General features: G+C 46.4%; 1 long non-coding RNA gene and 7 other non-coding genes across 8 annotated transcripts; 7 read left to right on the top strand and 1 right to left on the bottom strand.

Moving 5' to 3' along the window:
* Positions 1 to 3470: 3470 nt before the first annotated feature.
* On the top strand, positions 3471 to 3611 carry LOC114019897. The gene has a single exon (XR_003564863.1). It is a non-coding gene; the product is annotated as a U4 spliceosomal RNA (small nuclear RNA).
* Positions 3612 to 4450: 839 nt separating this feature from the next.
* On the top strand, positions 4451 to 4591 carry LOC114019900. The gene has a single exon (XR_003564866.1). It is a non-coding gene; the product is annotated as a U4 spliceosomal RNA (small nuclear RNA).
* A 2507-nt stretch (positions 4592 to 7098) lies between these two features.
* LOC114019901 lies at positions 7099 to 7233 on the top strand. Its single transcript, XR_003564867.2, has one exon. It is a non-coding gene; the product is annotated as a U4 spliceosomal RNA (small nuclear RNA).
* A 5004-nt stretch (positions 7234 to 12237) lies between these two features.
* Positions 12238 to 21653, bottom strand: LOC122463078. Its single transcript, XR_006286060.1, has 2 exons — positions 20273 to 21653; positions 12238 to 12344 (listed from the first exon to the last, which is right to left on the bottom strand). It is a non-coding gene; the product is annotated as an uncharacterized LOC122463078 (long non-coding RNA).
* LOC114019899 lies at positions 12395 to 12535 on the top strand. Its single transcript, XR_003564865.1, has one exon. It is a non-coding gene; the product is annotated as a U4 spliceosomal RNA (small nuclear RNA).
* LOC114019896 lies at positions 15014 to 15151 on the top strand. The gene has a single exon (XR_003564862.2). It is a non-coding gene; the product is annotated as a U4 spliceosomal RNA (small nuclear RNA).
* Positions 20323 to 20463, top strand: LOC114019898. The gene has a single exon (XR_003564864.1). It is a non-coding gene; the product is annotated as a U4 spliceosomal RNA (small nuclear RNA).
* Positions 21641 to 21781, top strand: LOC114019895. The gene has a single exon (XR_003564860.1). It is a non-coding gene; the product is annotated as a U4 spliceosomal RNA (small nuclear RNA).
* Positions 21782 to 22613: the final 832 nt, after the last annotated feature.

Below are 22613 nucleotides of genomic sequence, written 5' to 3'. Positions count from 1 at the left end.
AGGGAAACCAATCATACAATCCTTTTTCTGAAAGTCTAGGGGGAGAAAGTCACATGAGTACTAGAGACAGAGTGTAGCAATACTTAGCGTATTACAGTTAATTTAGCAGATCTACACTGGCATATTTTAATTCACGAATTTGGCATCTTATAATATAAACAGCAGAGATAACTTGAGAAAAGTTGCAGCATGTGTGAAACTTTCCTGGGACAGAAAGGTGACAGAAAGCTGGTGTTGCAAGTTGGATGATGGACTAATTAGCCTAATGATGCCCTGAAACCAGTCTGGTTCACCCCATGCTGGAAAGCAGGTGGCCGGCAAGTGAGCAAGGGTCACAGGTTCACTTCTTACCTTCTCAGAGCTAAGATCATGTGTAACTTTGACCTGTTAACCTTTGACCCCCAAATGGGAATATTGCAATTATGTATTCCTTATGCTGTCTGATTTTAAACCAAACTTTACACCTCTTTATAATCTGTACATTATTCCCTGGTAACCAGAAACTTCTATGCTTAAATTCTGTTTGCTTTTTTTAAAAAAAATATCATTGTAATAAATTTTTAAAGTCTTTTGGCCTATTAAAAGCTATGATCAAATGTCTTGATGTGTTTGGTCTTTTGGCCCCAAGATGAAAACCTTGTTTGTGTCTTTTGGGCCACGAAGCACAAACATTATCTCCTAGCTTCTGAGGTTCAACTGAAGCATGATTATTACTAATTGAAAACTTTTCCAAATATCCTGCCTTGAGAGGTTGAAATACAGCTGTCATTAGCAATTTTTAGTAGCTTCTTTAGAGGCTGACTTCTTGCCTGACTGAAAAAACAGATAAGGTGAAGGTTCTTAGGTAGGTTCCTTTTTAGTTGTGTCTCCTTTTCTCTGGGCTTTCTGAATTTCTCACTGGGGTTCTCTGTGATGTTTTTGGTTTAGTGGGGTTAGAATAAACACTGATCTTCCTCTCAAAGCTGTAGTGATTCAGTCTGTGTTCCTGAGGAGCTCTGCTGCCTTCTTTTTCTGGTGCTTTGTGTGCTCTGGGGGTGATTATTCTCCAGAGCCAGGAAGTGCAGATTTCATGAATTCCTAAAGTGAATCCAGTGCTCACTCACTTCAAAGAGCATGACTGACCCCTGAAGATGTATGGGCAGCCATATAATATTCCCTTCTTTCTAACAAGAGGGGGACTGAGGAATGGGAGGTGAATCAGCAAACATGGCCAAAGCAGAGGCCCCAGTGTGACGTTGCACTCTATATGATTTTATGAAAATATGCTAATGAGTGCTAATATAATGTAACTGGAATATGCTTCATGCAAAAGGTCTCTTGTAAGGTATCATTACAAAGCTTATAATCTCCTGAGTGTGGTCATCCAATTTGTATAAATGTATCATTCTTGTATCTGAAACTAGAAATATGAAATATAACTCTGAGGTCCTATTGTAATTATGCAAAGTGTGGGCCATTAATCGTGGCTTGGAATCTTGATGGCTCCCATTAACCAGGACAATTGGTTGTAAATGGCTCTGTTTACTTATAAGTCCTCCTGTATACCTGCGTGCTGGCAAGTGGGTGATCATGTCACCGGAACTGGAATCCATCTTTAACCTGGTGCTTTTCCATTTAGAAAGAGGGGTGGAAACCCAGAGAGGGACAAAGGATTCCCACCTTGTGCAAAAGATATATAAGGCGGTGGAACAGAACAAAGGAGGATGCAGTCATGAGAAATCCCTTAGCTACCACCTGAGCTGGAACAAGGACTGTGCCAGGGGAAAGGATTGGGCCCAGACTAGAAAGGAGTCTAGTCTGTGAAAGAACATCTTATTGGAACATCTCTGAGGGTTAGGTTTCATCTGTAATCTGTTTCTTACTGTATTAGTCTTAGACTTGCGTGTTTTTGTTTTATTTTGCTTGGTAATTTGCTTTGTTCTGTCTGTTATTACTTGGAACCACTTAAATCCTACTTTTTATATTTAATAAAATCACTTTTTGCTTATTAATTAACCCAGACCAAGTAATTAATACCTGGGGGAGCAAACAGCTGTGCACATCTCTCTGGCAGTGTTATTGGGGGAAACAATTTATGAGTTTACCCTGTACAAACTTTATACAGAGTAAAATGGATTTATTTGGGGTTTGGATCCCATTGGGAACTGAGTATCTGGGTGCTGGAGACAGGAGTACTTCTTAAGCTGTTTTCAGTTAAGCCTGCAGCTTTTGCAGGACATGGTTCAGACCTGGATCTGTGTTTGCAGCAGGCTAACATGTCTGGCTCAAGAAGACAGAGTACTGAAGTCCCAAGCTGGCAGGGAAAACTGGCTCAGAGGTAGTCTCAGCACATTAGGTGGCAGTCCCAAGGGGGTCTCTGTGACCCAACCCGTCACACCTGGCTACCTGAGCTGTGAAAGCCAAAAGTAAAACTGGGTTCAAAAAATCATTAGCTAAGTTCCTGGAGTAGAGGTCCATCAATGGCTATTACCATGCTGCAGGTGTCCCTAACCCTCTGACTGCCAGAAGCTGGGACTGGATGACAGGGGATGGATCACTCAATAAATTGTCCTGTTCTGTTCATTCCCTCTGAAGCATCCAGCACTGGTGTCTGTGGAAAGACAGGATACCGAGCTAGATGGACCATAGGTGCTGGAACTATGGGTGCTGCTGCGCCCCATGGCTTGAAGTGGTTCCCATCATATACAGGGTTTACAGTTTGGTTCAATGGCTTTCAGCACCCCCACAACACAAATTGTTCCAGCACTGTTAAGATGGACCATTCTTCTGACCCAGTATGACCATTCTTATGAGCTATTCCCTTTTGCTGACAGCAAGTAGATGGTGGTAGCAGTCACTGGGACAAGCCAGGAGTAGCCAGGTTTGAGCCAAAGTGCCGTGTGGTTCTCTGTCCCCTCACCCCTGCTTAGGGAAACTGTTCCTGGATGCCTCAGTTGCAAGGGAGTTGTGCTCCCCTCCGGCCTGCTGTGCCCTTCCTCTCAGTCTCTCCCCAGGTAGCCAGTGGAGCTGCAAGGAGCTTTGGGCTGCCTTCCTGTCCTCCAAACTGTCTGGAAGAGTCTAATGGGGTGTTTATTGGCATTGGTCCTGTAAGAGAGCAGGACAGTTGCTGTGGTGCTGATGCTATGGGCAGGGGAGGAGAAATGTATGAGATTACCCCTGAAGATGCCTGAGCTCTGGGAGAAGCTGCTGTGGAATTTTTGGGAGACAGGAAGGAGACAGGAGGCTGGGGTTGCCAAGAGGGTGACAGGCTAATTAGTATAATCAGGCCCATGGTGCCCTGTGACCAGACTGGGGAAAAAGACTGACATGGGGCAGCCTTGTGGGGGGGTTTTCAGGGGGTAAGGTCCAGCAGCAAGAGAGGCTCCCAATGGCATAGCTGCGCCATCCAGTGCGAGCTAAGCAAGCGGATCACCCCATGCTCTAAAGCAGGTGGCCGGCGAGTGAGCAAGGGTCACATGGTCTACAGTTTTAGGTTTGTATAGTGGCAGTATTGTAGTCTCTGAGGTTCAGCTGAGGCATGGTTATTGCTAATGGAAACCTTTTTGTAATATCCCACCTTGAGAGCTTGATTTACAGCTGTCATGGGTGATTTTTGGTGGTTATTGTAAAAGCTGACTTCTTGCCTGAGTAAAAAACCAGATGAGGTGAAGGGGAGGGAGGTTCCTTCTTTATTTTATCCTCTTTTCTCTGGGCTTTCTAAATTTCTTATTGGGGTTCTATGTGGTGTTTCTGGTTTGTTGGGGCAGGAATAAACATTGGTCTTGTCTTAAAGCTGTGGTGGTTTAGTCTGTGTTACCGAGGAGCTTGTTTTCCTTTTCTGGTGCTTTTTCTAATGAAAGAGTGAAAGTTGTCTGAGACAGATCAAACTGTAACTGATCCAGTATGATGTTAATTTGATAATTTACATTAGGGTCTTTTTTTTTATAGTCCTAAACTCTTTTCCTTGCCTCGGCACTTATCAATACAATTAGCTAATTAGCATACAATATCCCAGAATGCTTCAGTATCTCTTCTTGTCTTTAAATTGGTAATAAAATTAGGGAAAGTCAAAGTCTGTGTAAATATCTTATTGCTTAATTATAACAGAGGTAGGTTTACATTGATCATAGAATCATAGAATATCAGGGTTGGAAGGGACCCCAGAAGGTCATCTAGTCCAACCCCCTGCTCGAAGCAGGACCAATTCCCAGTTAAATCATCCCAGCCAGGGCTTTGTCAAGCCTGACCTTAAAAACCTCTAAGGAAGGAGATTCTACCACCTCCCTAGGTAACGCATTCCAGTGTTTCACCACCCTCTTAGTGAAAAAGTTTTTCCTAATATCCAATCTAAACCTCCCCCATTGATCTGATGGAGGAAAGATTTCAGGGCATTTTGAGTTCTCGTGAAAACTCCCTTTAACCTGAAGAGTGATCAGATTTTAGTGGTTTGTAAGATTGGCAAGCTTTCTTTAGCTTTGTGCAGTGGTTGTATCATAGCTAATGAGGATAATCTGAGGTGTGATTGTTGCTAGTTGAAAACTTTTCCCAATACCCCACCATATTAATTTGAAATATAGTTAACACTGGTAATTTTTGGCAGTCTCATGTGAGACTGTTATGGTTGTTGTAAAATCAGATTTTAATTGTGAGTGTCCATTATTGATAAACGTATAAATAGGTTTTTGGAGTACATGTGATTTTTGAGTGGACCTAGTTGTGGGTGATGCTACTGTTCATTGTTTTGACTGTCAGGTGTTTTTTCTCTTGTTTTTTTTCTACTGTTCATATTACCTGTTAGTAGTGAGTGCTGCTGAATATGCATGTATGGAATGTTCTGTTTATTTAACCCATAAATGTCTCTTGATAATTCAGTTTTTGGCCCCTTTCACAGGTACACCGGGCTTAAAGGAGCCCTTTAATGAGTGGGCCTAAGGGATAGCTTCCCAGTGCACTACCCACTGGGCATTGTGGCAGGGGCAGTGAACTCTGGGTATGAATGTCTCCAGGCTGGGTGACCCTGAGTATTAGCAGATATTACTCTGAGTATTTGGGTCTACTGCCGTGCAGTGGGGATTAGTGTTTCATAACAATGGAGCAGAGCTACAACTCCATAGTAATGTCCCTGAGCGCTCGGTTGGTGCATGGGGCTCTCCACCCTTCACACCCCCTGCACGTACTCAGAGAAAGGCACCAGCCAAATCCCCCCTAGCTCCCAGCCTTGTATCCCAGGAATATACCATCCTGCACTGCTCAAGACCCTTTCTTGAGCAATGCAAGTTTATCAATTGCTTCTCCACTTTGTCAATGGAAAGTAGATATACACTAGCCTTTGTAACCTGACAGATTTACCAAGCACTTCAGTCAAATTCACCTGTAAGGATAAACATTAAAATACGTTTATTGATTACACAAGATAGATGTTAAGTGATTATAAGTGATAGGCAAAAATCAGAGTAGTTACCAAAGGAAAATAAAAGATAAGCACACAGTCTAAATTCTCAACCTTATTAGACTAGGCAATATCTGGACTAAGCAGTTTTTCTCATCCCACTGCATATTGCAGGTTGGGTACAGTCTTTCATATGCAGGCTCTCCTAGTTAGCCTGGGGACTACTCTCCTCAGCTCCAGCATTCTCATTGCCTTCAGCGTAGGTGGGAGAAGAGACAGGACAAACCAAGTGGCCTCTGTCCCCTATTTTATATCCTCAGTCCATGTGCTTGGAGAACACAAGTCCAGGCATGTCTGGTGGGCATTGCTGAGTCACCAGGCAAGGTTGAGCAATTCCCCTGGGGTGGACTTTTGCATGTGAGTCCTTGCATTGTGACTCCTTGCTGGACAATGGCTGTTGATGGTTGTTCTTCACCTGCCCAGGTGTTAGTTACCTCCCTTGTCCTAGTCTTTGGGGATCTAAAAACTGAGCAATTCCCCAACTCACAACATATTTTAGTAACAACCATACAACATAACCTCATAATTTCATATGCACTAATGCAGGGGTTCTCAACCTTCATTGCACCATGACCCCCTTCTGACAACAAAAATTACTACACAACCCCAGGAGGGGGGAAGAACCAAAGTCAAAGCCTGAGCCCCGTTACACTGGGAAGGGGGGCAAAGACGAAGTGCAAGGGCTTCAGCCCCAAGTGGGGGCCTGTAACCTGCATCCTGCCATCCAGGGCTGAAGCCCTTAGGCTTTGGCTTCAGCCCCAGGCAGTGGGGGCTCAGGGTGTGGCTTTGGCCCCAGCAAATCTAACACCAACCTTGGTGACCCCATTAAAACAGGTTTGCGACCCACTTTGGGGTCCCAGTCCACAGTTTGAGAACCACTGCACTAATTATATATATATTTAGATAGAACAATGGCTTTCAGCAGATCATAGCCTTTCACACAATACCTTATGTGGCATGCTTTATATGAAATACCAATTACATATAAATTATGAATATGGGGTTTACAGGGCGCTCCCCCGAGGAATAGAGCCTCAAGCCAGGGTTGAGCAAAAGTGCCATGTGGTTTTTCCCCCTCCCCCCACGATAGGCAAGCTGCTCCCAGAGGCCTGAGGTGCATGGAAGTTCTGCTCCCCTCTGGCATACCATGGCCTCTCTTCTCAGCCTCTCCACAAGTGGTCACTGGCCTTACTGAGGCTGGAAGGAGCTTTGGGCTGTGTTCCTGTTCTCCAAGCTATCTGGAAGAGTCTAATGGGGTGTTTCTTGGCATTGGTCTGGTAAGAGAGCAGGACAGTTGCTGTGGTGCTGATGATATGGGCAGGGGAGGAGAAATAGGTAAGATCTCCTCCTGAGGATGCCTGAGTCCTGGGAGAGGCTGCCACAGGTGTGGAACTTTTGGGAGACAGGAAGGGGACAAGAGGCTAGGGCTGCAAAGAGGGTGATTGGCTAATTAGCATAATCAGGCCCATGATGCCCTGCGAGCAGACTGGGGAAAAAGGGTGACATGAGGCAGACTTGTGTTTTTTTTCTGCAGGATTAGGCAAGAGAGGCTCATGGTGGAGTAGCTGCTGGCAGCTTCATCCAGCGTGAGCTAGGCAGGCAGTTAGTTCACCCCATGCTGTAAAACAGGTGGCTATTGAGTGGGCAAGGGTCACCTAGTCTCTATGGTTAGTTTTGTGCAGTATTGTAGTCTCTGAGGTTGAACTGAGGCATGATTATTGCTAATTGAAAACTTTTATTAATGCCCTACCTTAATAGCTTGAAATATAGCTGTTATTGGCAATTTTTGGCAGTCTCTGTAGGGGCTGAGTTTTTATGTGAGTAAAAGATAGGTAAGGTGCAGAAGTGTCTCTGAGAGGCTAGGTTTTTTTCTTAGTTTTCTTCTCTTTTCTTTTTCTCTGGGGTTCCTGAGTTTTTCACCAGGTTTCTATAGGGGTATTTCTGATATATTAGAGTGGTAATACATACTGATTTTGTCTTCATGCTGTGGTGGTTCAGTCTGTGTTCCTGAGAAGCTCTGGTATTTTCCTTTTCTGGGGGTTTGGGGTGGGGGGCTTGTTCTCCAGAGCTGGGAAGCACAGACTCCCTGAATTCTTAAAGTGAGTCCTGTTCTTGCTTGCTTTAAAAAGCATGACTGGACCCTGAAGGTGAAAGGGCAGCCATATAAGTTGCCCCTCCACAAGGCAGACAAGATCATCCAGCAACTGGTGAAGAAGTGGCTGTTCCTTCCCTAGAGAGCCAGCAACGAGCTGGTCTATATCATCCACAGGCATGGCAGCGCCAACGTTCCCTGCATGGGCGACCTGTGCGATGTTGTGGGGATCACCCATGCCTTCCGCCTGCTGATGTGTCCTGACACCATGGTAAGGACCATCACAGCAAACACCCTGCGTGACGTGATAAAGCAGTGGATCGGCAGAGCCCCCTCCAACCAAGACATCACCACCTTCCTGAACGGCTCCCTGGATGGCGAATTCGGACCGGACGGGCATGACATCGCTTCACTGTGGTCCCACACTCGCAAGGCAATGCGTCACCTGGGGAAGCACATTGGCTGCCACTGGGTGTGGTGTGAGGAGCACCAGGAGCTGGGAGTCCTGGTGCTGCAGATCAGGTCCGACAACAACACCATTGTCGCCCCGAGCACCAGGGGCATGCTGGAGAGGACGCTGAAGGCCGCCGTCCACTTGCTGTACGTGGAAACCCTGAAGTGTAAACAGACCAGGGTAAAGCCTTCGAGTTGACCAGCAAGTGGGACGCCACCAACCACTTCCTCACTGGGGGTGACTTCACCCGTTTTGCTGACTGGCGGTTCATCCACCGCACCCGGCTCAACTGCGTCCCGCTCAATGGAGCCATCCGCCATGGGAACTGAGACAAGCATTGCAGGAAGTGCGGCTACTCCAACGAGACCCTGCCCCACATCCTGTGCAGCTGCAGGCCCCACTCCAGAGCCTGGTAGCTGCGCCACAACGCCATCCAGAACCGCCTAGTGAAAGCCATCGCCCCGCGCCTGGGGGAGGTCGCCATGAGCTGCACCATCCCCGGTACCAACAGCCAGCTGTGACCTGACATCATCGTCACCGACAAGGCCCAGAAAAAGATCATCCTCGTCGATGTCACGGTCTCCTTTGAGAGCAGGATCCCGGCCTTTTGCGAAGCCTGAGCTCGTAAGCTGGAAAAGTATGCTCCCCTGGTCAACACCCTGAGAGCGAAGCGCTATGAGGTGCAGGTGGACGCCCTGATCGTCGGAGCCCTGGGCGCCTGAGATCCCTGCAACGAGCGTGTGCTGTGGACCTGCGGGATCGGTTGATGCTATGCACGGCTCATGCGGCACCTCATGGTCTCAGACACCATCTGATGGTCCAGGGACATCTACACCGAACACATCACTGGCCACTGACAGTACCAGGAGGTGTAAGCCAGAGCAACAGCATGCATTGACTACAAGAAAGGAACTGAGAGACTTTGTCCATTGGACCATATGAACTGGAACCATAAACTCATTGAATGTTAAATCTCACCAAATGAGGGTCAATCCATCCTCATCATCGTAACCACACATTATACTCCACTCCTGAACATAGCCATTATATGAACAACATACCCTCATATCTCAATGTCTGTACTTTGACCTGTCAACCTTTTACCGCCAGATTATGTATTCCTTACGCCATACGATCTTAAACTGAACTTCGCATCCCTTGATAATCTGTATGTTATTCCCTGATAACCGGAAACTTCTACACTTAAACTCTGTACCATTCACTTTTTTTTTTTTTTAAACATCACCTTCATAAAAAAAAATTTCCCTTCTTTCCAGTGAGAGCAAGACAGAGGAATGGGAGGTAAATCAGGCCACATGGCTAAAGCAGAAGCCCCGGCAACCGTAGCTGTGAAGACGAAAAGTTAACTGAGTTCAAAAAAGAATTAGCTAAGTTCCTGGAGGAGAAGTCCATCAATGGCTATTAGCTCAGATGGTCAGGGATGCACCCCATGCTGCGGGGTTTAGGCTTGGTGCTACTCATGGTGTCTGGATTTAGGTGGCTCTGTGAACACACACTAGTAGATAATTTAGGGTGGTTTATCAATGGAAACTGAGGTACCTTGGGAATTTAAATGCTTATAGGATTTGGCAGCAGCTGAGCATGGGGGCAGAGGATCGAAATATTTTACCTAGGTGCTTAAAGTAGAAGTCAGAAGCCTAAGTCCCTTTGTGGATCTAGCCCTAAATGTATCTTTAGGCACCTAAATACCTTTAATAATCAGGCTCCCATGTCAATCCCCTATTTTTCATCCAGAGCATTAAATTTGTGTCTAATGCCTGGGAAATTAACCTGTAAATCACTTCCAAATTAAGAGTTATAAATGTTTCAGCTAATAAATAAAATTATTTCTTGTTTCCAATGAACATTATCAAGATTAATTAATCAGTCAAATTCTATTCAAATTTTATCTTTTGAAAGGAGAGGGGGTTGAAAATAGAATTTGACCCAGTAGTCACTAAACTTTAAATATTAAAGGCCATATATATATATGTTACATAATAGTAATAAGTAATATTGTTGCTTTGATTACAGTACTATTAATATCAAAATACAGCCTCTTCTCACTGTGTTACATGTCTGTGTTGTGCAATATAGTTGTTGCAGATGGTGCATATGAAACAAATGTGTAGCCAGCAATTTCTGTTTTCTTCTGCTTCCACAACATTTAAATGTTGAAGTTGGTCCAATAGCAAACCATATTGTTTGTATCTAAATGGGGCTATTCCCCAATAGAAGATTAACAATGAAAAAATAAAGTGTATGAGAAAGATCGAGCAGCTGCATTGTAGCAAATTAAATGTTACACATTTACAGAGAATTGGTTACTGCTAACAGAGGTTTCTTATTGCCTTTTGCAGTTTCTTGAGCCAATTAGCATAAGATCCCAGGATCTTTTGTTATAAAGGTAATAAAGTTTAGAAAATTGAAAAGTCTCTATAAAGGTTTCCGTACATCATTCTACCTGAATATAAGCAAGTTTTTCCTTCCTTCCCTGGCTATGTTAGAAACTCACTCTGTCCACTTTCTGAGCGTGGTAAAGTTGAAAGACTTTAAAAGGTTATTTTTGTGTAGTGGTGCTATAGCCTGAGAGGTTAGGGGAAGGTGTGATTATTGTTATTTGGAAACTTTTTCTGTGTTGATTTGAAATATAGTTTGTACTAGTAATTTTGGAAGGTCTTTTTTAGAGAGTGGGTGCAGTTTCGTGGTAGTTCTAGAACTGAAGCAACGTATTTTCTTTTAAAGTGAATGACTCTGAAGACTGAATTGTAAGAAAGTATCTGAAGATTTGCATTAGAATGTTTATTAATATGTGAAGGTGTTAGTCTGGGTAACAAAGCTTGTTTCTGTTCTAACTGGTGGTTTATTAAATGTAGGAAGTATTTAATAGGGCTTCACATGACTCACCCTGTAGTTTCTCTAGTGATGTTTTAATAAGTTGTTTGCTAGCTGAGTCAGTCCTGGGTTAATGATACCCTAATAGATATCTGTTAATGTCTTCCCAACTCTTCATTCTTAAAGAGATTTGGTACCTCGGTATCATATTCCTTTCCGTGAATAGGCTGCGATGGGGGGTTGGAATGAGGAGATATTTAGTGCAATTTTCCTTGTTCTCATCTCACTATTTCTATGCAGGTGGGAGTGGGAGTTAACTCTATGATCATGTCTACACTTACTTCTGGAGCGACCAAGCCAGCGGGGGTTGATTTATCGTGTCTAGTGAAGACGCGATAAATCAACTGCCGAGTGCTCTCCCATGGACTCCGGTACTCCACTGGAGCGAGAAGCACAGGTGGAGTCGACGGGGGAGTGGCAGCAGTCTACCGACCGCAGAGAAGGCACTGCGGTAAGTAGCTCTAAGTACGTCAACTTCAGCTACGCTATTTTATTAGCTGAAGTTGCGTAACTTAGACTGACTTAGCTTGCCCTGCCCCCCATAGTGTAGACCAGGCCTAAGTTTCCTGGTTTGAGAGGTGGGAGTGGAGGAGATGGGAGTTAATGATATATTTTCTGAGAGAGGCAGTGGAAATCATTTGTAGTTTTGTTTTAAAAGGGAGGCCGTGGCTTCCCATGATTTTAATTTTTCCTGGCAAGAAGAATTTAACCCTGGTTATCAAAAGTGATGAAAATAGAAGTGCTTGAGGTGGTTTACATTATGTACAGGGTTTACAGTTTTGTTCAATGTCTCTCAGCACTCCTACTATAAAAATTGTTCCAGCAGCCTTGCTGGTTATTGATGTTTGCTAGGTGGAAAAAGTAACCAAGAATGTAAATATGGGGAAAATTGACTAAATCATCACGTCCAGTTGAGCCAGATGTTTTGCTATTGCTAATAAAGTTTGCAAATTGTCCTTTTTTTTTTTTTTGTTAATCGATTGAGAATCTGAACCGAGCTATGTATGTGTTTTAAGCAGTTCATGAAGCAACTTTAAGGCATTTTTCATTTAAGAGTGGTATCTTCAAGACTTCCTTAGAGACTAAATGAACATTTCTCCCAATAACAAATGGGCTGTAAGCTGAATGCGGAAAAGATTTTCTAATGAAAGAGTGAAAATTGTATGAGATAGATCAAACTGTAAATCATCCAGTATACCATTAATTTGATAATTTACATTGGGGTCTTTTTCTAATACAATAGTCTAAGCTTTTTTCCTCGGCATTTTATAGGGTCAATACAATTAGCTAATTAGCATACAATATCCCGGAATGCTTCAGTATCTCTTCTTGTCTTTAAATTGGTAATAAAATTAGGGAAAGTCAAAGTCTGTGTAAATATCTTATTGCTTAATTACAACAGAGGTAGGTTTACATTGACCTGAAGGAGGAAAGTTTTCAGGGCATTTTGAGGTCTAATGAAAACTCCCTTTAACCTCAAGAGTGATCAGATTTTAGTGGCATGTAAGATTGGTGAGTTTTCTTTAGCTTTGTGCAGGGGCAGTATCATTGCTAATGAGGATAATCTGAGGTGTGATTATAGCTAGTTGAAAACTTTTCCCAATATCCCGCCATGTTGATTTGAAATATAGTCGGCATTGGCAATTTTTGATAGTCTCATGTGAGACTGATATGGTTGTTGTAAAATCAGATTTTAATTGTGGCTGTTCATTATTGATTAGCATACTAATAGGTTTTAAAGAGTATGTGTGGACTTGGCTGCAGAGTGATACTACTGTTTATTGTTTTAATTGACAGGTTTGTTTTTTTTTCACTTATTTTTTTCTACTATTCCTATTGGGGTAAATCATTACCTGTTACTAGTGAGTGCTGCTGAATAGCTGGGTGTAGGGAATGGTCTGTTTGTTTAACCACTAAATGTCTCTTGATAATTCAGCTTTTGGCCCCTTTTGCAGGTACACTGGGCTCCTAAAGAGCCCTGTATTGAGTGGGCTTAAGGTATGGCTTCCTAGTGCATTGTGGCGGGGGGAGTGAAGATAAGCACACAGTCTAAATTCTCAACCTTATTAGACTAGGCAATATCTGGACTAAGCAGTTTTTCTCATCCCACTGGATATTGCAGGTTGGGTATAGTCTTTCATACACAGGATCTCCCTGTTACCCTGGGGACCAGTCTCCTCATCTCCAGCATTCTCGTTGCCTTAAACATAGGTGGAAGAAGAGACAGGACAACCCATGTGGCTTATGTCCCCTATTTTATATCCTCAGTCCATGTGCTTGGAGAACACAAGTCCAGGCATATCTGGTGGGCATTGCTGAGTCACCAGGCAAGGTTGAACAATTCCCCTGGGCTGGCCTTGTGCAAGTAAGCCCTTGCGTTGTAACTCCCTTGCTGAACAATGGCTGTTGATGGTTGTTCGACACCGGCCCGGGCGTTGGTTACCTCCTTTGTCCTGGTCTCTGGGGATCTAATATCTGAGCGATTCCCTAACTCACAACACATTTTAGTGACAACCATACAACACAACCTCATAACTTCATATGCACTTGTCATAAATATAGAGGGAAGAATAACAACCTTTATGTATGCAGTAGCATAAAATCCTTCCTTGGCAGCTGTACTGAATTGCCTTACCTGTAAAGGGTTAAGCGGTTCAAATAACCTAGTTGGCACCTGACCAGAAGAACCAATGAGGAAAGAAGATACTTTCAAATCTGGGGGGAAGGATTTGTTTGTTGTTCTCTTTTGTTGTTCCCTCTCAGGACAGAGGGAGAAGCCAAGCAGGTACAACATCTCCTGAAAATATACCTAGATTCCATCTAAAACCCCACAAATTGGAAGTAGGGCAAGGAAATGCATTAGGTTATCATTTGTTTTAGCTTGTGAATTTTTCTATGCTGCAGAGGTACTTTTATTCCTGTTTATCCTCTGTGTTTTATTGATTTTTATTACCCTGCAAAGTTACCTTCCATCCTGATTTGCAGATGTGATTATTTTAATTTTTTCTTTATAATAAAGTTCTTCTTTTAAGAACCTGATTGATTACAGTGTCCTGAAGACAAAGGGTCTGGTCTGTGCTCTCATTGCTAAGGCAATTATTATTCTCAAGCCTCCCCAGGAAAGGAGGTGAACGGGCTTGGGGGGATATTTTGTGGGGATAGGGATTCCAAGTGACCCTTCCCTGAATTTTTGTGTAAATCACTTGGTGGTGGCAGCAATACCATCCAAGAACAAGGAAAGGAATTTGTGCCTTGGGAAAATTTTAACCTAAGCTGGTAGAAAATAAGCTTAGGGGGTCTTTCATGCGAGTCCCCACATCTGTACCCCAGAGTTCAGAGTGTGGCGGGGGAACCCTGACAGCACTAATTATATATATATTTATATAGAACAGTGGCTTTCAGCAGATCATAGCCTTTCCCACAATACCTTATATGGCATGCTTTATATGAAATACCACAATTATATATTAATGATGAATATGGGGTTCACAGGGTGCTCCCCTGTGGTATAGAGTGTCAAACCAGGGTTGAGCAAAAGTGCCGTGTGGTTCTTCCCCCTCCCCCCATAAGACTGGAGGCCTGAGGTGCATGGAAGTTCTGCTCCCCTCTGGCGTACCATGGCCTCTCTTCTCAGCCTCTCCACAAGTGGTCACAGGCCTTACTGAGGCCTCAAGGAGCTTTGGGCTGCGTTCCTGTTCTCCAAGCTGTCTGGAAGAGTCTAATGGGGTGTTTCTTGGCATTGGTCCTGTAAGAGAGCAGGACAGTTGCTGCGTTGCTGATGATATGGGCAGGGGAGGAGAAATAGGTAAGATCTCCTCCTGAGGATGCCTGAGTCCTGGGAGAGGCTGCCACATATGTGGAACTTTTGGGAGACAGGAAGGGGACAAGAGGGTGCAAAGATGGTGATTGGCTAATTAGCATAATCAGGCCCATGATGCCCTGCGACCAGATTGGGGGGAAAGGCTGACATGAGGCGGACTTGTGGGGTTTTTTTCCGCAGGATTAGGTCCTGCAGCAAGAGAGGCTCATGGTGGAATAGCTGCTGGCAGCTTCATCCAGCGTGAGCTAGGCAGGCAGTTAGTTCACCCCATGCTGTAAAACAGGTGGGTGTTGAGTTAGCAAGGATCACATGGCCTCTCTGTTTAGTTTTGTGCAGTGGTAGCATAGTCTGTGAAGTTCAATGGAGATATAATTATTGCTAATTGAAAACTTTCATCAGTGTTCTGCCTTGACAGCTTGAAATATAGCTGTTGTTGGCAATTTTTAGTAGTTTCTGTGGATGTTGATTTTTTGTCTCAGTGAAGACTAGATTAGGTGAAGAAGGTACTCTGGGAGGCTAGGTTCTTTCTTTGTATTTTTTCAGTTTCTCTGGGCTTCTTTGAGGTATTTTTGATATATGGGAGCAGGAATAAACATTGGTCTTGTCTTAAAGCTGTGGTGGTTTAATCCGATGGTTTTCAAACTTCGGGTCACAGCCCAGTACTGGGTTGTCGCATGTTAGGCACTGCGTCACTCTGGTCAGCACAGCCGACTGAGACATTAAAGTCCCATCATTGGTGCTGCCCAGCTAAGGCAGGCTAGTGCCTACCTGTTTCAACACCGTGCTGTGCCCTGGAAGCAGCCGGCAGCGGGTCCGGCTTCTAGGCAGGGGGGCCACAGGGCTCCGTGCGCTGCCCCTGCCCCGATTACTGGCACTGCACTCCCGGCCAATAGGAGCTGGGGCGGGGGGCAGTGCCTGCGCGTGAGAGTCACACTGAGCTGCTTGCGCGCCTCCGCCTAGGAACTGGACCTGCTGCTGGCTACTTCCGGGGACCAGCGCAGTCTGCAGTGCCAGGATAGGCGGGAAGCCTGCCTCTGCACCCCAGCTGCGCTGCTGACTGGGAGTCACCGGAGGTCAGTCTGTGCCCCAACCCTGTGCCCCAATCTCCTGCCTCAGCCCTGAGCCACCCCCAACCTAGAACCCCTACCTGCACACCAAACCCCTCATCCCCGGCCCCACCCCAGAGCCTGCACCCCCAGCCCAGAGCCCTGACACCCTCCCTCACCCCATCCCTCTTCCTGAGCCCTGACCAGCCCTAACGCAGAACACCTTCCTGCACCCAAACCCCTCATCTCTGGCCCTGCCCCAGAGCCTGCACCCTCAGCCTGTTTGGTCAGCGTGGTGAGCTCAGCAGCATAGGTGACCATGCAGTCCCCCCAGAATCACAAACGAGCTCCAGCATGGACCAAAAGGGAGAACCTGGATCTGATTGCTGTATCGGGAGAAGAACCTGTGCAGGCCGAACTCCAATCAGAAAGAAGAAATGCTAATATATATGCCAAAATCGCACAGGGCATGGTGGAGAGAGGCTACAACAGGGACACACAGCAGTGCCGCATAGAGCTCAGGCAAGCTTACCAAAAGACAAAGGAGGCAAACGGTTGCTCCAGGTCAGAGCCCCATACATGCCACTTCTATGATCAGCTGCATGGCATTCTAAGGGGGGACCCTACCACTACCCCACCACTGTCCGTGGATACCTGCGAGGGGGGAGTCTCACGCAACAGGGAGGAGGAGGATGAGGATGAGGGTGAGGGTGAGGAGGAGGAGGAGAATGCGCATCAGGCAAGCGGTGAATCCGTTCTCCCCGGCAGCCAGGACCTTTTCATCACCCTGGAGCCAATACCCTCCCAAGGCAGGATGCCTGACCCTGAAGCCGGAGAAGGCAGCTCATTTGCACATTTGTAACTACAGTACAGGGTTTAAAAGCAATAGTGTTTAATGTTTGATTTGCCCTGAAGAATTGGGATGCATTCGCGGCCAGTGCAGCTACTGGAAAAGTCTGTTAATGTGTCTGGGGATGGAGTGGGAATCCTCCAGGGACATCTCCATGAAGTTCTCCTGGAGGTGTTTGCATCAAGGATAAACACACACAACTGTCACACAGTAGCCTGGCCAGTCATGAAACTGGTTTTCAAAGCCTCTCTGATGCGTAGCACGCCTAGCTGTGCTCTTCTAATCGCCCTGGTGTCTCGCTGCTCAAAATTGGCCACCAGGCAATTTGCCTCAAGCTCTCAGCCCATCATAAATGTCTCCCTCTTACTCTCACAGATATTATGGAGCACACAGCAAGCAGCAATAACAATGGGAATGTTGGTTGTGCTGAGATCTAACCTAGTCAGCAAACAGCGCCAGCAAGCTTTTAAACATCCAAAGGCACATTTTACCACCATTCTGCACTTGCTCAGCCTGTACTTGAACTGCTCCTTACTACTGTCCAGGCTGCCTGTGTACGGCTTCATGAGCCATGGGAGCAAGGGGTAGGCTGGGTCCCCAAGGATAACTATTGGCATTTCAACATCCCCAATGGTAATTTTCTGGTCTGAGAAGTAAGTCCCTTCTTGCAACTGCTCCAACAGCCCGGAGTTCCTAAAGATGCAAGCGTCATGCACCTTTCCCGGCCATCCCATGTTGATGTAGGTGAAATGTCCCTTGTGATCCACCTGTGCTTGCAGCACCATTGAGAAGTACCCCTTGCGGTTTATGTACTGGTTGGCAAGGTGGTCCACTGCCAAGATAGGGATATGCATTCCATCTATCATCCCACACAATTAGGGAACCCCATTGCAGCAAAGCCATCCAGTATAACCTGCACATTTCCCAGAGTCACTACCCTTGATAACAGAACATCAGTGATTGCATTGGCTACTTGGATCACAGCAGTCCCCACACTAGACTTGCCCACTCCAAATTGATTCCCAACTGACCGGTAGCAGTCAGGTGTTGCAAGCTTCCACAAGGCTATCACCACTCCTTCTCAACTGTCAGGGCAGCTCTCATCTTGGTATTTCTGTGCTTCAGGGCGAGGGAAAGCAACTCACAAAGTTCAAGGAAAGTGGCCTTATGCATGCGAAAGTTTCGCAGCCATTGTGAATCATCCCATATCTGCAACACTATGAGGTCCCACCAATCTGTGCTTGTTTGCCTGGCCCAGAATCAGCATTCCATTGTATCAACCAGCTCCATTGCCGCCAGGATGTCCCAGTTGCCACAGCCCATGCTTTCAGGAACATCTGTGTCCATGTCCTCATCACAATCGTCCTCATGCTGGCTTCTCTTAGCCCGGTTCTGCACATACTCCAGGATAACGTGCGAGGTGTTTACAATGCTCACAACAGCAGCGGTGAGCTGAGCGGGCTCCATGCTTGCTGTGGTATGGCATCTGCATGGGTAACCCAGGAAAAAAGGTGCGAAACGATTGTCTGCCGTTGCTTTTATGGAGGGAGGGGCGACTGATGACATGTACCCAAAACCACCCGCGACAATGTTTTTGCCCCATCAGGCATTGGGAGCTTAACCCAGAATTCCAATGGGCAGCGGAGACTGCGGGATAGCTACCCACAGTGCACTGCTCCGTAAGTCAATGCTAGCCATGGTATTGAGGATGCACTCTGGCGACTTAATGCGCTTAGTGGGGACATACACAATCGACTATAAAATGGATTTCTAAAACTCAACTTCTCTAAAATCAATCTAATTTCATAGTGTAGACATACCCAAAGCTTTTTTTTCTCGCCTCGGCATTTTATAGGGTCAATACAATTAGCTAATTAGCATAAAATATCCCAGAATGCTTCAGTATCTCTTCTTGTCTTTAAATTGGTAATAAAATTAGGGAAAGTCAAAGTCTGTGTTTAATTATAACAGAGGTCAGTTTACATTGACCTGATGGATGAAGACACTCCGGATCTTTTCATCTAGCCCCTGTTCTGTGAGCCCCCCTGTTCCCGCCCCTCCATAATCCGAGCCAGCGTTGTGCCCTGCAGACAGTTTGCTTCCAAATCGCACCAAGGGAACAACTTTACATGCTTGTGCTCCATGTTTCACTTCCTCACCCTCGTGTCCTGCTCCAATACCAAAGGGTGAGAGTTTCTACCACTTTGAGACGGTGAGGAACCCCGGTGTGCCAGCCTCTATTTCACCCTGGTCCCACGCCCCGCCAGGGATATTGGTTGGTGGCTCCTTCATGGAGCTGTGAGCACAGGCCTGTACCTGACACAATTCACCCCTATCCCCAACACCTGCCCTTTTTGCGGCATGACGGAGAAGCTGGCACACGCCTATCTAGAATGCGCCAGGTTGCAGCTGAGGTTCTAGCTGCACTTTTCCCCACACCTTTTTGTATTTGCGCACTCTGTCTGTGTCTCCACAAAGTCGCGAGACCTCCTCGTCAACCTCCTCCTGGCACTGGCCAAAGTGGCCATTTACAATGCCAGGAGGAGGATGCTGGACAAGGGAGTGATCTGCCACTGCAGGTATTATTTTTGTTCCACCCTTGTTTCATGCATCCGGGCAGAGTTCCTCTGAGCAGCGTCCGCTGGTTCCCTAGACAGCGTTGAAGAGCAGTGGGTGCTGTCAAGGGTTCTGTGCCTACCTGTTTCAACACTGTACTGTGCCTCAGAAGCAGCCAGCAGTGGGTCTGGCTTCTAGGCAGGGGGACCCCGGGGTTGCCCCCACCCCGAGCACCGGCTCCGCGCTCCCACTAGCCGGGAATTGGACAATGGGAGCTGGGAGGCAGGGGCAGTGCCTGCATACGAGAGCCGCGTGGAGCGGCTTGCTCGCCTCCGCCTAGGAGCCGGACCTGCTGCTGGATACTTCCGAGGTGCAGCATGGTCTGTGGTGCCAGGACAGGCGAGAAGCCTGACTCTGCACCCCGGCTTTGCTGCTAAAAGGGAGCCTCCAGAAGTAAGTCCGCACCCCAACCCTGTCCCCCAACCCCCTTTCCCAGTCCTGAGCTCCCCTGAAACCTGGAACCCCTTTCTGCACCCCAAACCCTCATCCCCGGCCCCACCCCAGAGCACCGCCAGCCCAGAGCCCTACCCCCTCCCACACTCCTGGCCCTGCCTAGAGCCCCCTCCCACACCCTGAACCCCTCATTCCTGGCCCCACCCTACAGTTCTCACCCCCACAACCCAAACCTCTGCCCCAGCTCTGAGCCCCTCCTACACCCAACTGGGTCCCCAGAAGAAAAGTTTGAAAACCACTGGTTTAGTCCCTGTTACTGAGGAGCTTGTTTTCCTTTTCTGGTGCTTTTTCTGAGGAAAGAATGAAAGTTCTATGAGACAGATCAAACTGTAAATGATCCAGTATGACGTTAATTTGATAATTTACATTAGGGTCCTTTTTTTTTTTATTATAGTCCTAAACTCTTTTCCTTGCCTTAGCACTTATCAATACAATTAGCTAATTAGCATACAATATCCCAGAATGCTTCAGTATCTCTTTAAATTGGCAATAAAATTAGGGAAAGTCAAAGTCTGTGTAAATATCTTATTGTACAATTATAACAGAGGTAGGTTTACATTGACCTGAAGGAGGAAAGTTTTCAGGGCATTTTGAGGTCTCGTGAAAACTCCCTTTAACCTGAAGAGTGATCAGATTTTAGTGGTTTGTAAGACTGGGGAGTTTTCTTTAGCTTTGCGCAGTGGCAGTATCATAGCCAATGAGGTTAATCCGAGGCGTGATTATTGCTAGTTGAAAACTTTTCCCAATACCCCGCCATGACGACTTGAAATATAGTCGGCATTGGCAATTTTTGACAGTCTCATGTGAGACTGATATTGTGGTTGTAAAGTCAGACTTCGTTTTTGTTTATTGTTGGCCTTATTAATAGGTTTTGAATGCAGCTAGTGGTCAGTGACGTCTTGTTTTAACTGACAAGCTTGGAGTGTCTTTTTCTGTAATTGGTAATAATTAGCCGGTTATTATATATAAGCACTGCCGGTTACCGGGGCGGGCTGCTGAAGAGCCGTAAAAAGAAAAGGAAAACTTGTGGCACCTTAGAGGCGACTGGGCTGTTTGTTCAACCAGGAATTGAGAATTCAGTTTTTGGCCCCTCTCGCAGGTACACCGGGCTCCTAAGGAGCCCTGCCGTGAGTGGGGTTAAGGGACAGTTTCTCAGTGCAGGACCCCCAGGGCACTGTGGCGGAGGCTGCGAGCTCCGGGTGTGAACGTCACCCCGAGGTACTCGCCGCGGAGCGGGGGATACGACTCCGAGCCCTCGGGTCTTCCGCCGCGCCGCAGTGGAGCAGAGCTACCACTTGGGACGCTCCCCGCGCAGAAGGGTTGAGAGACCCCGGGTAACGGATCGGGGGGCGCCCCTCAGCGGCTTGTCCCGCGCCCCGGGGAGCGGATCGGGGGGCGCCCCTCAGCGGCTTGTCCCGCGCCCCGGGGAGCGGACGGGGGGCGCCCCTCAGCGGCTTGTCCCGCGCCCCGGGGAGCGGACGGGGGGCGCCCCTCAGCGGCTTGTCTCCCAGTCGGACGGAAGAGAGGCCGTTCCCTCAGACTCGCACAGGCGCGCCGCCCTTGCCCCAGCTCCGCTGTCCCGCGGGCTGACAAGCCAGGAAGCGGCTGCTCCCAGTTCCCGGCCGCCGCCATTTTCTCCGCCCCACCCCCATTCTCTGGTGCCTCCCTCACTCGTTTCCCGCCTTCCCCCTCCTCTGAAGCTGCTTCAGCTGCTGAATCCGCCTCAGGCAGGCTCCGGCCTGGCGCCGTCAAAATCTAATTTGCATAGCAACTCCCAGAGATCTCTGCGGCGATCTGATGGTTTTGAGTGACATGAAGGCGCTGAACCCCTCAACCCTGCTGGATTTGGCTGGCACTCCTGGGTGTCAGAGGCGGTGTTCCTCAGGGCGGCTCGTACCCGACTTGCCGCCCCGTTATACCAGCGTTCTCCCTAACCGAGGAGACCATGGCCCGTCGAGGGGCTGCGACGCCGGCTAGCTTATCGTTAGCTTTGCGCAGTGGCAGTATCGTAGCCAATGAGGTTAATCCGAGGCGCGATTATTGCTAATTGAAAACTTTTCCCAATACCCCGCCATGACGACTTGAAATATAGTCGGCATTGGCAATTTTTGACAGTCTCTACGGAGACTGAATACAGTTGGTTAAAAATAGATTCAAATGAGCTTAAAATACTTATGTTTTTTTAAACAATTTTTGTTTAGTGGTGGTTTTTATGCTTGTTAGAGGCTAGTCTGTTTTGTATCCTGGGGGGGAGGCAAGTATGTAATTGTTTGTCTATTCTACTGCTTGTGCTAGTTTTATGTTTATTTTTTTAATAGCTTTCATAAATCATTTTTACGGTCTTTTCTGCCACCTCTGTTTGTATAAAATTTTGTAATTTATCAAGTACATAGAAGTTTATTGCATCTATGTGTGATAGAGATGTATGCTTTTATTCCCTTTGTTTTTTGCCACAGTCTGTTCCTGCTAATAAAATATTTTAATAAACTGAGAGCAACTGTAACATTAATTTTAAGTTTCAGAGTAACAGCCCTGTTAGTCTGTATTCACAAAAAGAAAAGGAGTACTTGTGGCACCTTAGAGACTAACCAATTTATTTGAGCATGAGCTTTCGTGAGCTACAGCTCGCTTCATCGGATGCAATTTTAAATAAGTCTCATTTTGTATTTCCACAGCTATTGAAAGGGGAATGTGTCCTGAAAATTAAAGGAGAGAAAGCAAAAAAATACTAGAGAAACCTCTTCAGCAAAGTAAAGACATTATATATGAAATAAGGAGGAGCCCAGTTGCACCTTGAAGACTAACATACGTTCGTTTCAGAGTAGCAGCCCTGTTAGTCTGTATCCGCAAACAGAAAAGGAGTACTTGTGGCACCTTAGAGACTAACCAATTTATTTGAGCATAAGCTTTCCTGAGCTACAGCTGTACTCCTTTTCTTTTAACATATGTTGAAGGCCAA

This window comes from Chelonia mydas, chromosome 15 (assembly GCF_015237465.2).
Source record: "Chelonia mydas isolate rCheMyd1 chromosome 15, rCheMyd1.pri.v2, whole genome shotgun sequence".
Lineage (NCBI taxonomy): Eukaryota > Metazoa > Chordata > Testudines > Cheloniidae > Chelonia > Chelonia mydas.
This window is presented reverse-complemented; position numbering and strand designations above follow the sequence as displayed.